This window comes from Gordionus sp. m RMFG-2023, chromosome 2 (genome assembly GCF_954871325.1).
Source record: "Gordionus sp. m RMFG-2023 chromosome 2, tfGorSpeb1-WG-v2, whole genome shotgun sequence".
NCBI classification, from domain to species: domain Eukaryota; kingdom Metazoa; phylum Nematomorpha; class Gordioida; order Chordodea; family Parachordodidae; genus Gordionus; species Gordionus sp. m RMFG-2023.
Window position 1 is genome coordinate 8,474,709 of NC_088776.1, and position 18,004 is coordinate 8,492,712.

Sequence of the window (18,004 nt, forward strand, 5' to 3'; positions counted from 1 at the left end):
CCTTGAGTTTGAATCTCTTTTCTAGTAATTAAATTATCATTATATTCATTTTATAACAAAACATAATTATAAATTATATCTAATTTATTTATAAGATAATTATTTTATTTGGTTCACTTTGAGCAAGAGCAATTTATAATCATAATAAACATAGCATTACATAACATAATTATAAATTATACCTAATTTATTTTTATAAGATAATTATTTTATTTGGTTCACTTTGAGCAAGAGCAATTTATAATAATTATAACCAGTTATTTAAAACATAGCATTGCATAACTCCTCAATATTTTTGAATTATGAAGAAACAATTATTAATTAATTCCTATTTAAGCAAATTTCAAGTATAAGGCATGATATGAAATGGTACGAGTTAGTACACCATATCCCTATCAGATGATTATCACTAGTGCCCGCCATTGATAGAATTTTAAAACATCATGAACCTATAAAAAGATATTTTTTAAATGAAAATTATAAAAGCTGTCCAAATATTTAAAAAAAATTTACAAAATGAATTGGCGGAAGAAGCATGGTTTACTTTTAAAAAATCTAAATGCTGTTAATAGATTACATTCAGAAGAATCTTTGTTAGTTCAGATTCAAAAATTATATCATAGCTATGTTGATCATTGCGGCTAAAATTTGCTCTATTGTTAATTGACAGAAGAGAAGAGAAGAGAAGAGAAGAGAAGAGAAGAGAAGAGAAGAGAAGAGAAGAGAAGAGAGAGAAGAGAAGAGAAGAGAAGAGAAGAGAAGAGAAGAGAAGAGAAGAGAAGAGAAGAGAAGAGAAGAGAAGAGAAGAGAAGAGAAGAGAAGAGATTACCTATCTTGAAACATATTACAAACTTTACTGAGTTTGTTAATATCGATATATTAATTATAAGAATTAATGGGTTAGTAAATATGGGAATAATAAAAATTTTAAAAATCGAAGTATTTGACATTTTAGTTTTGTAATAGGCCAGGGCAAAGTGTTAACTGTTCGACTTTAGAAAATACAAGTGTAATCACAGACTAGAGTAAGGCTTTTAAACAATTGAATGTAATCCCTTTTTTAAAACTATCGTTAAAGGGAGCTACTGTGGTTATATATTTTAAAGTATTTATGGTAGGCTGGCGTCCGCTAAGATATTTATAAAGTAATGAGTCATGACCTATATGATTAATTTACCACTCAGCAAAGTTAGTTAGTTAAATATTTATGTCAGATACCTGCAAGCCCGTCCCGGCCCTAACTTTTAAAATATACCCGGGCCGGGTCTAAAAAATACCTAGGCCGAATACTCTTATATTTCCAAATAATTTAAGTAAAGGTATAAAAAAAATAGAGAGATTTTTTATACCTATGCATGACTATCGCTTTGATTTTTGGATACAATCGCTGCTCTGTTTTGATATTAACCCACTACCACTCGAATATGAATATATTTAAGCCCATACTCTCTTTAAAGTTTACGTCATCCTTATTAAGAAAAATATGAGGTAAATTGTTCCATTCCTTGTTCCAAGATTGACTATGGTGTCCTTAGTCCTATATTTCTAATTAAATACTGGGTTAGAACAATATCAGACAGCTTTATTTACATATATACAGATCTGTAACCACTGAGACACCTGAAATTTGAAAAATAATAATTTTTTGTATACAGTGATATTTCACGGACATCATCGAGTGAGAATACATAAAAACAACAACTTTTTAATGTAATATAATTGCACGAGTATAATCTACGTATATAACCTCTCTATTTTTATAATGTTCCAAGTTTTATAACCTTCCTAAGCTATTTCGAAAAAGTTTTAACCGTTTCCATACGTTATTTTTCTCAAAGTTCCTTTTCTGGAGAGTTTCCTCATATGTATTTGTTTAACAGGGTTCTTAAATATAAATTCTTAAGAAGATATTAATTTTAATTTTGAAAAATAACTAAACTACAACATTTTAAATATTAATTTTAATTCATTTCATTTCATGTTGTTTAAAATTGGAAAACAAATAGAATATCTAAATAAAATGTGAAACAAATTTTTTTTTATTTGGTTATTAATTTCTGTCTACATGATATTTAAAAATATATTAATCTAATATTAAAATTTAAAAAAATATATTATTGTAATATGCATTATTGGTTAGATGACACCTATATTCCTTTGAATTATAAGATTATGAGCTTCGTCAGAGGGGGCTTTTTTCTTTTTACCAATAATGACGTAAAGAAATAAATGATCTGCTTTAAGCTCTTGTGGTACAAGGATTTACAGGGGTGATAGGGAAATAGCTCTATCTACGCTGAAATTTACACTAGCTAGTTAAACATAATAATCTAGGGCTAATTTATCAGCTACCTCTTGAATCCAGTCCAGAAAAATCGGTTTCTCCTAAAATATTTATTTTATAATTAATTTTTAAATATATTAATTCATTTAAAGTGGGAAAAATATTGTACAAACACGAACAATGTAAAATAATGATTAACCTTTTTTTTTATCCACACCACAAGTATTAACAGGGAAATTGATTTTGAATAAATTTAACTATATATAATGTTATTTACAATACAATAAATTATAACCTAAATAGCGTGTACAAGCCAATGGCCTTAAAATCCAAGCTGAGTTGGTGGTGATCATTCTACTGATTAACTCCTGCCTGGTATTTATATGAAAATCATGAATACATATTAAAGTACCATGCTAAAAATATGTTCATTCTAATTTAAATTTTAAACAAACCACCACCCTTCCAAATGATTTATTACTTAGTTACAAAATATAAATTTAAATTTAAGACATTGTTATTAAATTACAATAGAAAAAATAAAAAGATATTATAAGTTAACATATAATAGAATGTTAACTTTAATCATAGTCAAATTATATATAAGTTAAACAAAAAAGTTATACATTTAATCAAAAATGTTATAATAAGTTATGAAAAATATATATTTTACAATTAAATTATGAAGTTATGAAAAAATAAACAAAACTATGGAATGCATGTAGAAAGGCCAATTTCAGAAAAGATAAGAGAGATGCAAATATTTACTTATGCATAAAAATTACCAATTAAGAGATATAAAGTCGTATAAAATTCAATGTGGAATGGATCCTTCTTAAGGGTTTTAACATAAAACTCTCATCTGCAAGAATAAATTTTTAGATTATAAAATACAAATGAATTATTTTAAAAGACTTTTTAATTGTACACATAAATTAAAATTACTAAATATATACTTTATTAACATATTATATAAAAATATTAGAATAACCCTAAATAAATATAAATTTTTAAATAACACCTCATAAGATAGGAAATTTCTGATTCATCCCTCATCAAATAAAAGAGAAAATTCTGATTCCCCATATAATGGTTTAAATTTTAAATTTAAAAAAGCATTTAAATAAATCTCGTACTCTTTGAATCGTATCTATTTGATTAATTTTATCAGATTAAGAAAAAAAAAATTTGCCGGGATTCGAACCCAAGTCCAATAATCCATCTAGATTTGTAAGCGAAGTTCTTACCCGTTTGAGCCACACAGGCATTTTTCAAAATTAACGATTTTTTGAATAAATATTATAAAGTAGGACATGAAAAGTGTGACATGAGAGCGTAACGCTATTTTTGTGACAAGGCTTTTATATATATTATAGATATTTGATAGTTTGTAGTAGAGTATTGATAATTATGAAGGGATTTCTTTTATAAATTGTAAAATAATGGGGAAATATTGGCCAAGGGTGATAAAATTTTTTAGAGGGGTAGGTATAGGTTTTTGAGGAAGGTTTGATTCCAGTGAATATACTAACATGTAGATATTGCACATATATTTATATTGACAACTTATTTCTACACGGTAAATCTTTTATTAATCTGTCTGTATTAATGATTTATATTGACAACTCATTTCTACACGGTAAATCTTTTATTAATCTATCTGTATTAATGATATTTCATATTTTTATTGATATTTATAGTATTTAATTAAATTTATTTTAATTATTAATATTATTAGTAATTTTTATCCTCTCTTTTTATTGATTTGATTGACTATGGTAATAAATATAAATTAAAATCCAACTTAGCTGAATTATTAACCCGAAAGATAGAATAGAGTTATTGGAAACTGATCATTGTTTAAAACAGCTACTAGCCTGTTAGAAACAGGTAACAGTGTTACTGTTAGAAACAGGTTACATCGTTACTGTTAGAAACAGGTAACAGCGTTACGGTTAGAAACAGGTAACAGCGTTACTGTTTAAAGTAACAGCGTTACTGTTTAAAACAGGTGGCGGCGTTATTGTTAAAAGCAGGTGACGGCGTTACTGTTAAAAGCAGGCGTCGGCGTTACTGTTGAAAGCAGGTAACGGTGTTACTGTTGAAAACTTGCAATAGCGTTAGTGTTAAAAATAATTAACCACATTAGTTTTTCTTTGGGAATTTAAGATGAAGCTTTTTTCCTTCTTCAATATTCATTATAAAATGAATTTACACTTAAATCTGTGATTAGAGAGCGGTACTATAGTTATACTAGATTCCAAAGTTGGAGATACTATTAACTAGATTGAAGAGGTAAGGAGAACACTATCTTCTTTGGGCCAAAGGGCTGAGACTTTTAAGTCTGGAATGGGCCAATTTTTAGCTCCCTCCCCAGGCCTATTCATTCTAAAAGAAGGTGAGATGGCAATTAAATATTGGGCGGGTAGTGGGATGGTTAAAAATGTTCTAAAAACAATGAACTAGCGATGGGGCGGATTGAAAATAATTTTCGGGCTAAATGAGCAGAACAGAATTTTATTAATCATTTTTTTATTTATAATATTGCATATTTTTTAAGTTTAATAAAAAAATACATTAAAATGAAAATAAATAAAGAGCTAAACCAACTAATAAAATAATTTTTAAACATTTGGCGGATGAGAGATGATATCTAATTTTTAGATAGGGTAAATTTCAAAAAAAAAAATAAAAAGAAAGGGTTGGCAAACGAATTGAAAATTTTTATAAACAATTGGCGGGCTGAAACTTAGGTTAAAACCCACCCATTACAAACACTATGGAGTTTATTCCCAGCTCAAATCCTGACCCTCTCATTTGGGTATACCTAAAAACGAATATTAAATTTGTATTTTAAGATCAAATTTTTTTATTATTCGTATTCACATTCACAATAATCGAATAATTCCATATTCTTCCTACTTTATACGAATAATAAAAGCATAATTCGATCCAAAAATTAAATTCCTAAAAAATATTTTTAAAAATGGATTATTAAAATTTAAAAAAGATTAAATGTACAAATTATAGGGATTGACAAGTAAATAAGAATATCAGTAAAAAGTTCAGCAAGGAGCATGTTAAATACTTACGAAATAAAAAAAATTATTCGACAAATATATTTTAATTTTTTTAGATTTGAATAGTTTTATTATTCGTTCTTAAAATACATTTTCGAATAAAGATTTCGTTCTTTAGGATCATAAATTTTTTAAAAATCAAATCAACATATATATCATTTTTAATGAGATTGACTTTTGACGGAACGGATGTAAAAAATGGATCCGTCACCACTATGAATGCAGCCTTATATTATATTAATGAAATAATTGCATTTATATTTTTAAAAAAATTTAAACTTTCCAAAATAAAAATTATATTCTTTCAAATTTTTATTTTCAATAAATTAATATATTTCACAAATCACAATGGGATGGAAGGGAAGCAAATCATCCTTGAAAAATTAATTTTAATCTTTCAAATATTGAAAAAGTTATTATATTTTATTAATTTATAACGTGAAAGGGGGAATATAATACCATATTTATGAAATATTATAATAAAATAAGCCTTAAATAAAATAAATTATAAATTTACTGGAACATTTTAATATATTTCTTATTAATTTTATTTTAAAATAAATATCAAGAATTATTGTAGTGCACAATAAACAAAAGAAATATTTAATTATTTTAAAACCGTAAAGGTAAAAATATTAAAAAAAAAATTTAATTTTATGTTTGATAAAATTTTTTTTATCATCATAATATACAATATTTTCTAAAATATGATAATAGATTTAAAAAAAAATTTTATTTATTGTTATTATTAAATTTAAAAAAAAATATAGGTATTTAATAAGATTTTTTTTTAAATTTAAAATTAAATTTAAAATTTTTTTCATCGCCTTTTAACTTGAAATAATCATTTGATTCACCTATAGAATAGAAGCAAATCAGTTAAGGATTGTAAGGATTTTTTATTCGGGAAAATTGTGAATCCATTTTGAAAAATTTAACGGCTATATTTTTAGGAGGAGGGGGACTTTCTAGATGAATACAGAATTTTTATTAAAATTTAGAATTTATTCGATGTTGGGTGAAGCGGGGTTCAATCAGAATCCAGGACTGAAAAGCCATCGGAACCGGGACAAATTTTAAAAGTTTCTAGCCAGAACACATTTTAAAATTTCAAAGAATTGAAAGTGCTAGATTTATTGATTCGTTCTAGAAAGGTTTATTTTAGAGTCCTGCATGGAATCGATCCGCTTCTAACAGAATATTATCTACTGAGTAAGTGGGAATCGACCCCGATTTTTCGGATTTTATAATTGTAAAAAAGAAAATTGTCAACTGTCGGATTGTTATTAAACAGCTGTCTGTTTCGTCGTATACGTAGCTTCCTCTTAAATAGCCTGAAAAGAGAAGAGGTTAATTTTTATTTGTATAGAATAAATTAAAAAAAACAGAATAATGGTGACATAACTCAAAAGCTGAATTGCCCTATGTTAAACAGAAACTATTCCAAGTTTTGGACACGGTTTAAACGCTCACATAATGCTTTTCTAACACTCCAATATTAAATTAAAATTTTAGATCGAATCTGACTGGTGGCGAAAATATATTCTTATATTTTTTCTTTAACTGATCGAAATTTTTAAGCTTCTTTTTTTTCTCGAATAGGGGTGGACCTAAAAAGATAGGTCCGATGCAGGGACTGTTATCATCACCTTTTTGGGATGTTGAAAACAATAGAGAATGGGTAAAAAGTGTATGGAGGTTAATTTAAAATGACAAGAATCATTCCCTAATTTTTGGGTAGGCTAGCTTCATGCTTAAAAGCATTCAGTAGTAGAAAGATAATGAAAAGAGCCCATATCCACTTAAAAAAAAATTTTTTTTAATTTTGTATACAGGACTGGTAAAGTTAAATTTTATTTTCAACTGAATTAAAGCTTAACAGGTTTACAACTGAGTTCATGTGAGTAATTGCTGAGATGTATTTTGTTTTATATAAAGAAATCAGATTTTTATATTTGAAGATTCAATATTCGCATCGGAAAACCCTGTTTTACCAATAATATACATATTTCTTTGATTAATGACAAATAATCAATGTGCTAACTACTATGTTAAATTATATTAATAAATACACAATATTCAATTTATTTTAATACTATTTTTGTAAGATTTTATTTTAAAAATAGTGCTCTACTCATAATTTTTATACTCTGAAACCACTATAAAAAAAAGACATTGAGACACTTATTACAAGATTTATCATAAAATAAAAAATCGAGCCGTTTGATAACACTGCTTTGAATTAATTGTAAAGGCCCTTTAAAGTTCTGGGCTGATTTCTCTGTGAACATAATGAATGGTATCCATTGCTTCTATCAATCATACTAGATACACTCTCTTATTTTTATATTATTTATAAATTATATGTATATCATTTAAAAGGACACTCAGATAAAATTTATTTCTTTCTTTATATAATTTATTGTTAAAAGTAAATTTTACAAATATTTTTTTTCTGATTAGAATATAATTGCGCTATCTATAAATATCCAACATAAAAAAACAATGATAGCATCTTGACTTAATCATTCCTAGTATGTATAATTTTTGTTATAAATTATGTATGAAATGTGTTAAATTAAAAACACTATATATTAACAACAACAAAACAACAAAAATTAGGTATAGGGAATAAAATAGTATTTTTTTTTGTATAAGTAATATACATTTTTTTTACAAAAATATATTATATAAATTAACAAAAAAAAATTGTGCATATAATAAGAATATAATAAGAGCATTAATGGTATATTTTTTTGTTTCGCTTATGATAAAAAATTTTTTTTTTAGAAATGTTATTATATAATAAATTTTAAGCATATTCTAGTTTGAAATAAATTATATTTTATCGTAATTAATCGGTAAAATTTATAGAATTGGTATGACAAGCTATAATTTATCCATCTCCCCATCTCGTTTAAAATAATTCTAAACCTGAAGAATCCGATCCTGCATTTACCTCTGAATATTTGCATAAATATTGTTGCAATTTTGATTGTTAAAATCCTGTAAGTTGGCGCACCCAAAAGTTGGGCCGAAGTCAGGCCTTAAAATGTAGCTATGGCTGAAAAAAAATATTCTAAAAAAAATAATTACTAATGATGTGCACTTCTTAAATGATAATTAGAATTTTTATGAGATAAGGATTAATGTTATAAAAGGTCCGATTTGGGTCTATTTTTTAAAACGGGCCTATTAAAATTTTGGCTAAAATGATATTATGTAAGCATCGATAATTGGCAGATGTCCAAGCATTTCTGCTAGCTACGAAATCTTTAGACTTACATAAGTTTATTTTGGTTATAATTTTAATCGGGCGGTTTTTTACAATCGACCCGAATCGGGCTTATTAACAACACTAATAAAGATAAAGCAATTGGTTATTTTACAAAATCTTTTAATTTATATATTCAAAATTTCTAATATCTAAATAAAAATCCGGGCAAGATTCGAGCCAAAAATAAATACATTATAATTTTGCTTTCTGACATTGATGGATTAAGTTAAAGGTTGTAGAAGAGATTTATTAGATATTTATGCGTAAGAGAGTTCACATGAACTCTTCTAGAAAAGATTTACAAATAAAATCGTCATTAAAAATCAGAATTTGAAATAAATTAGGAATTTTCAAAAATATTATAAGCTGGCTAGTTAATATCATATTAAATTAATTTCATTTATTTACAAATTTGTAATTTCTAGGTATAAAGATATTCATTTATATTAATTTTTTTAGTTGATAAGAACTAACAATAAATTTTTCAGAATTGATCTTCATAAAATAAATTACAAAATTAAACTCAAACTCAGACATTAGTATTATTAAAACTTTGTTTTATCACATTCTACATATCACTTAATCTTCTAGCGTTATCATTCAGATTAATAAATCTCATTGATCTCCGACTTCATATCCCATCGACCATTTAATGGAACAAACAGGTAGGAGGCCAGCATACCCCCAAACCTTCTTTCCTATCAATCATCATGCACAAACTCTTTTTCACACCCTTAATACTCAACTTCCTATCAACCATATCAGTCGATCCACCTTTACTATATATAACTTTTCCAATCTGAATACAAATTTGGTGGTCACGAATGACTAGAAACTCCCTAGTGTAACCTTGGATCTCTTACCAGTTGAACAATTGAGAGTCACCATCGGTTTAGGCCTAGAGTGTGACATCGCCCAGCCTTTGTCAAATGTAATAATCCAGTAGATTCGAATGGCCGATATGGACTGAATTGTTTGTATAGTCAATGGTGACATACGTCACACTTGAATAATGTTTAACAGCCGCTCACATACCTAACCATCTTAAGCCAACTCATCCCTCTCCAGCGTACGAATTAAAATCTGACGGAATGACTACAAATTCTTGGGCCCTCGGTAAATCTTTAATTTTCGATTTTACTTGTATCTCATCTTTTCCTTCTAACACCAATATAAATTTCTTAACTTAAGCTGAAACAAAAAAGATTATAAGATATAAAGATCTCGACAATTTTATATTTACCCCAATAGTCATTTCTACAAAAGGCCATTTTCACCTAAAACTTTAGCATTTTTAAAAACCATAGGCCTCAAAATCAGAAATTTCACCAAGGCGAAGGAATTCCTTTTTAAGACAAAAAATTCAATTTAAAATATTAAGACATATCTACGCCTACTTTTTAAGGACGCAAATAGTCGATATTGTTAATTAATTATATTATAATATATATTATTTTTTAAATTTTATAGCTTTTAAATAGTTTTATCTAAATAAAGATTATAATCAAATCACCTCAAAAAAAAATATACAGGAAATAATATTTTAAAAAAAATTGCAAAAATTATAAATGAAAGAATTTTGTATCTTAGATATAAGTATTATCCAATTCTGTCTAAAGCCAATATTCAATTAAAACTATACCTCAAAGAATGAATCATGATTTGAATATTTATCGATTAATTTATATTATACTATTATATAATGCATACTACAATAATTATAATAAAAATAATGCTAAAGAAACCTAAAAATATTTATATAAAATTTTTTAATCAAAATATTTAAATTTTTAACCATAAATATATTTCCATCATCTCATTGTATTTCGCACTTGCAATATTTAATTGAAAACTTTGAACGAAATAGTAAAGGTATATTATATAAAAAAAGGAAGGGAAAACATTCATCCGTGTTATTAAGAATACTTTTTATAAGTAAAAAATATGGCAGTAAAATTTGGCACACTTCCTAGGTAATATATTTTTCCTATTCTTGATTTACCTGTTTTGTAAAAATTGGCGAAATCGAGGTTGAAAAATATAAAATATATAATCAAGCATAAAATATTGATAAAATTTTAAGAATAAATACTATCAATCGCTTTATAATCTTAAGAAAATTTTATTGCCTTTGGTCTTTTTACCGATTTAAGTACTCATATATACGAAACATTGGTACAAATTTTAGAATTGTGCTTCCAAAGTGTGGATTATTCGAAATCTTTACTAAATTTTAAATAATCTATGTGGATGATTTTTGAATTTGAAAAATTCAAATTTTTCAGAAATGTACCCCAACATGTCTAAAGTACTACTCTACGTACCCTATGAAAATCAGACAATTTAGCCATGAAGTATTCCAGATAAAACTGCCCATAACTGGAGCGTTCTATCGATTGATTTCAATGTTAAATTTTAAAAGCGTCCGTTTTACGATAATGTATTGCGAAAAATATTTTGATATATTCATCCGAAAACATTTTAGTTGGTAAGACATTTTGTACTATAAAGGTAATCTTTAAAATCGCTCGTTTTGTAAATTGCAACGCTCAATAAATCACTGATATAACTGTTAATGAAGAAAGAAATTTTTACTCTGGGGGGGGGGGGGTATGACGCAAGATCGTAATGGGTAGGTAGTTATGATATAGCTATCGTCATTTGAATGAAATTGGAGAGGAGTAATTTTGATTTACTATCTTTTCGCCAATTTTGATTTGGTAGGAGGGGATAGAGGGTAGATGCTAATTTTAACAGGTAGAATCATCATTGGCTTATGGTGATGCAGAAGTCGGCTGACGCAGCCTAAGTTCTACTTCCATAAATATTTATAGTATCACATACCCCAAGCCTAAAAATATCGAAGGCCGGCTATAATATTTTTCAAAAATATAACTGTTTTAAGATTATTAATTTATATTTTAATAATAATCATTCCTATCTCTAATCGCATTTATATTCCAATTTACATTTATCACATTCATAGCTGAAAAAAATAGGCCATTAATTTAATCAATGAATTAACATCGATTTCAAGTTCCTTGGCATTATATTTAGGTACCATTCTAAAATTTCCAACTACATGCCCTTTTTTAGTGCAAAACGAAGGTTAAATATTTTTAAAAAAATCCATTGCTTTGATAGCATTATATTGGAGCTTAAGGAAATAAGGGCAATTGTAGATGACGGTTTTATTAAATTATATTTCATTGTTGAGTCAAAATCAGTGATCTAATTTAATGTTTGTCAACTTTGACTCGCAGCAAGGCAAGCCATCATTCCAATATTTAGGGTCGGTACTATGAATCTTTACCCCTCTCTTGGATGCTTTTATAACTCAAATGAATGAAAGGTTCTTGATTAATCGCAGCACTTATAAATCTGCCTATATTACGCAGAATCTTTCCAAATCAATTTATTTATTGTGAGGATGTTAAAATATTCCATGATATATTAATAGCTAAATGCAGACTATGGTATTTAAAAAAGGGTTTAAATATGATTGATAATATACTCTATAAAATGCAATAGATACTTCGCATAATTTCAAAAACATTTTAGACTAATTTTTAAATATATTAAAATTAATATATATTTTGGCATCTCTGTCGATTAATATTTCTACCAATGAAAGAACATTTTCATCTTTAACAAGAATAAAAACATGCCTGAAGAGTAATGTAGTTAAATGGCTCTATTTGAGGATTTTTAAAAAAGGCTAACTCTTTAGTCAGAAAATATTGCCTAAGCATCTAGATTTCACTAATAGATGCCCACAAAATGGTCAGCTTTGGGTAATATTTTTCTGGATAAAATATTGAAGTAACCGTTTTTAAATATTACTCAAATCGAGTCTTAACAATACTACTGAGTAGTTACTACCCTTCTTAATATACATAGGGAGTTAATACCAAATAGTGATCAAATCATTGAAAAATTAGCTCAATCCTGAACCTGAAGATTAAATTTCATATTATAAATAAATATACTTCTTAAATTATATTTTTTTTCCCTATTTTTTAATACACCATATTTTTTTTCATAAATACTTTGTAAGTTTATATATATGCGATAATTCTTAAGAATATTTTTATGCATTAATCTCTATTTCCAACATTATTTAAAAAATATAATTTAAGTTTATACATTTTTTTTACAAATTTCTTTTTCGAGGCGTTTATTTTATAGTAATTCATATGACAATTTATATATTTAATATTACCATTATTTAGATTTGTGTATTAGATATTGTCAATATTTTATAGTTACTTAAGATATTCTTAAATAACTCCTAGAATAATTTTTAAAAAATGTTTTATTTATCAACCCCATAACGAATTCCTGAATACGCGCCTGAGAAGCATCATTACATCTATTTCCACTAACAAGGTATAAGGACCATTTGTAGGGCTATCATATTCATTTCAATAATTAATCACTATATTAAATGAGTGGAATGTGGTGGACTGTAAATTTTATTTAAATCACAACTTATTAGGAATTATAATATAAAAATAACAATCTTTGAAGATTTAAATTATGAATTGAAAATGAAAATTTTTTAATTATTATATTTTATTTTGAAAGAGATCATTTTATATTATAAACTTATAAATTATGGATTATATGTAAGAAGATATATTATGTATATGTTATTATTTTATTATTATAATATAAATGATGATATAAAGGAAAATTCGATTCAATAAAGATAATATTTTTTTATGAAAATCTTTAAGCCAAGAACAACTAAAAATGATTGAAGATTTTCTGTTTAATTTTATTTATTTATTTATATGTTTTACCTCGAAAAGTATAACAAATTTATAATTTTTTTGTATTGTATGTTCTTTTATTCATATCATTCGTATTATATTTATAACTTCCATTTATTATATAAGTTATGTGTCAATTATTTTACACCTCCCCTAACTCTAAATCTATCGAAAACCTATGGGTATACAAGCCGGGCTATATTTTAATTTTTTAAATGTATCCGGACGGGCCTAAAGAAATTTTTTTTTGAATTCCCGGGCAGGTCTGGGGTTAAAAACTTTTACCTGGGCCGGGCCGTATATTTTAAAACCAAATATTATAAATCGCCATTATCAGCTTATAAAAATTAAAAATAAATATAATATTTTTAAAAAAAATCGGGTGGTGCAAATGGTATCTCTGCAGGTCTCTGATATCTATTTTATTTTATTCATTTATTATGTAATGTGAATTGTAAATGCATAATAAATTAAAATTTAACATAAAAATAATAAAAAGATATATATATTTTAAATTTCATATTTAACATTAAACCATCCTTTATTAAAGTATAAATAAAAATATTGACTATAATATATACAATTTGCGACATGATAAATGGAAATGAATATCACATATTCTTCCTCAATTATACATATTCCCTTATATCATTTATGTTTCATAAAATTATTCAAAACATTTCCCTTTAATCTTCTCTTTTTACGCGATGGCTAACTTTAACAACTATTTTGGCATGTAGCAGAGCGGGCGCCGCCTATATTTGATCTGCAAATTTCTGAGCCAAAATTCTGGCGCAGATATGAATATTCTGGGATCGCAGATAGCTAAAGCTTTTACTTTTTAATGGAGAATGAAATTGTTGGATGATCATTTAGGATTTTGATATTTTGAGAAAAAAAATCCCATACAAAATTATCAAACTATATTTAGAGGATGTTACCGTTTACAAAAATATCTTATAAACTTAATAGCATTTATAAACTCCCTTTCTTCAATTACTGTCTCCAAAAACTTGTATTTTTGGTTTCACTGTCGGTTATACTCGTTTTAAAAATAAAATAGTAAGATGTTAATTTTTTCGCTAATTGGGGCTAAAAATTTATTAATAGAAGTGGATTTAAATTCTATATTATATTCATTAATAAAAAAATAAATGTATTTGTGTTTTGTATTCATCTGAAAATAATGAAATCGCAATTAAATACAAAATATTCCTCATTTATTTTAACATTTAATTTATAAATACTAAATACTTTCTAAAATATTCAAATGAATACTAAATACAAATACAAAAAAAGTATTTGTATTTATAATTTTAAATACAAGTATTCGCTATTGTCCAGCATTGTATAAAATGGAATATTCGTTATTTAGTCGAATAGTTGGAACTTATTTCTAAATATTAGGTTATTTTATTTTGAATTTAAAAGACTAATAAATCGCGGAAATTTTATTATTATAACATGCATAAACATTCAAAGAAAAAAGATCGAATATCGTTTCGAATAATTAGTATTCGTTTTTGAATAGGTTGAAATTAGGAAAGGCCCTTTGACAAAATAAGGGTTCGGGTTCATAAATAAAAATTTTTTAGGGTTCGGGAAAAAAATTATAAATTTATAATTTATATTCTAAATGCTTTATTTAATCGCACAATCATAACATTTTCTATAATATCATCTTTAAGTTTCAAAGAAAAATTTGGCAATATGTATTACGAAAAAAGTGTACGTTCTACGCTGACCCAAAATAAATATTATACATTATAAATTATCGTATACTTCGCTGGTACAACCCATGACGATTATAGATAGAATTTATAGTCCTCTGTATATTGAAAAATTTTCTTTCCAGAATTTTAAAAAAATTTGAATCCTTATTTATTTAACCTGTGGGAACTTTTCGATAAAAGGTGTTATAGGAATTTTTGCCTCCTTTTTTATCTGATGATAATTTCATTTTTTTTCCTCTATCCAAAAGTAAATTTTCAAAGTAATCAACGCTGTTATCATTATTATCTATACAACCGTTAGAAGTGGTAGTGGCTTCCAATATGTTGTAAAAAATGGAGTGCTATAATTATTTGAGATGGCGTTAGCCATCTTTTAATCTTAAAATTTATAGAACTTGATATCGAGGGTCTAAGTCTAAATATATAGAGGCATATAGCTTTGCTTTCGAATTTTTATGCTTTCTAATATATTATATGAAAAAGAACTAGTTATTTTTCTAAATCAAATAGGCATTTAACCCATATGCCATAGAAATAAGATAACAGAATTGTTGATTGCAATCTTAGTGTTGTTATTTTTAGAGGTTTCAATACACTAGTGACCTTTATTAGATTCCAATAATCTTCAAAACTTCACATTTGCCTATAGAATATATATAGAAATATTTCAAACTCAATAATCGTATCTAATAAAGTATCATTTAATATTAACTATAAAATGGAAATAGAAAAACTAGAAAATTTTTAAAAATAAGAGAAATAAGATAAAAAAAAGATCCCACTTTTTTAAATTTATTTTTCATGAATTTTAAAGAAAAAAAATTTCAATGATAATTTTTAAAAATTTTTCTGACACTAGGAACTAGTGTTGTTAAACGGTCAATTATTTTAAAACAGCCTGATTAATATTTTAGCCAATATAATAAAAGTCTCGAGATTTGGCAAATAGAGGTCCAACCAAACCTTTCTGTCACCTATGAACAAAATCTCCAGGCTTATAAAATATTATTTCGGCTAAAATCTTAAACGGGCCGTTTTTAAAAATCGATCCAATTAACAACATTGTCCAGAACTCTTGAACCCTCAACTTTTAAAAAAAAATCCGGGTTTAAATTCAGGAAAAATACGAAATTCAGGGCCGGTTCTCATCTCTAACTGAGATCTTATGCATAAAGTACTGGATAGTGAAGTTAAATTCAGGTGTATTGTTTTAGATTTTATTTTTTTTATAAATTCACTTTTTTCAATTTATCACTATTGTTGCATAATCGTTGATAGAAATTTGTTTCAAAAATTCAATATATTTGCATTTGAACTCTAGTGGATTCAATAATTTTATTGGAATCGTATCATTTATTACAGATTTTATAATATCATGATTTTTTTTTTAAAAAAAGAACAACATTTGGAATTGAATAATAATTTTTTGTACGAATGGAATACAAATAGCATATTATTCGATTCGTGCCAATACCAACAATAAGTTATTTGATTCTTACTAATAGGAATAGTAGATAATTCAATCCATATTTTCGTAGGTAGTGATGTTTAACGGCTAGATTTGAACCGATTTTTCAAACGGTGAACTCAATAATTTATTCAAATAAAATATTACGCAAGGCATAAGATTTTGATCATAGATGGCACAAAAGTTTGGACATCTATTAGAGAAATCTTGAGGTTCGGATAATACTTTTCTGGCTAAGATATTGAGTTAGCCCTTTTTAAAAATCGGCTCAAACCCACTATTCGTGCGTAATTCCTGACTCAAGACGTAGTCCTATAATGCCAAAAACTTTACCTCCTGGGCCTTCGCAACTGTGTTAGATTAATATAATGGTATGCTATACCATTAATGAAATAAGAATATGAATAATTAGGATTATTTTTTTAATAAACAGGCTATTTTTGCTCAAGTTAAATTTATTACCTATTTCCTTAAACCACTAAGAAATATTGGGCGTTCTCGCATTTAATTTAATTAAAAAATTTGATTTAAGCTGGGAATTGGTTGTTAGCCCTGATTAGACATATTCTTCTATATTTTAAATTGGATAATTGTATAAGTAAAAAAAAATATATGAAATGATAAAAAGATCTATTTATATTTATAATATTTATACCATTATCATTTAACAAAAGAAAATCATTAAATATAAATAGTCGGTAAAAAAAAATTTAATAATATTGTATTGATTAATTCTATATAATTTAATAGAATTCTTTATATATGAAATAATAAATTTTATATTTATACAATAATAATAATAATATAGATAATATTTGTGTCACAATTTGTTATAAATAACAAAAATATAATAATATTATAAAAAGGCTTAAATTTATTTTATAAAAATCGGTTTATTTTAAATTATTCAACGGAGAACGTCAAAATAATTTATTTCGCACTATTTATTACTGTGTATATAATTTCAATTCATTATAAAAAGAAATAAGTAAAAAAATCGTAAAAACTTTTTTAAACCTATTTAATTTTTTTTAACGGGCCCTGAATCAAATTTTATTTTAAGTAGGATCAAAAAAACTCGGCGCTTTAAAAAAAAACTTATTATTAAAAAATATAACTCCTTAAATAGTTTTCAAAATTTAAGTTTTGTCTTTTACAGAGATTATATTTATTTCTTGTTCTGTAGTAGGTCTTAAAAAAAAAGTATCGTGTAAAACAAATTTAGGGTGTTACGGCTCAATTTAAGCCAATTTTTAAAAACGGCTAACTCAATATTTTAGCATTATTGCCTAAGCCTCTTTCCCCTATGATGTCCAAACCTTTGTGTCATCTATGACCAAAATTTTCATCCTTGCGTAATATTGTTCTAGAATCGTGTCGTTTAACA

The 18,004-nt window shown here is 25.9% G+C and overlaps 1 protein-coding gene across 1 annotated transcript in view; it reads left to right on the forward strand.

Moving 5' to 3' along the window:
* Nucleotides 1-9,719: 9,719 nt before the first annotated feature.
* Nucleotides 9,720-18,004, forward strand: part of LOC135925091 (uncharacterized) — a 45,824-nt gene continuing 37,539 nt past the window's right edge. The window contains exon 1 of the mRNA XM_065460266.1: nucleotides 9,720-9,757. The gene's annotated coding sequence lies outside the window, so the exon portion shown is untranslated. The remainder of the gene's footprint in view (nucleotides 9,758-18,004) is intronic.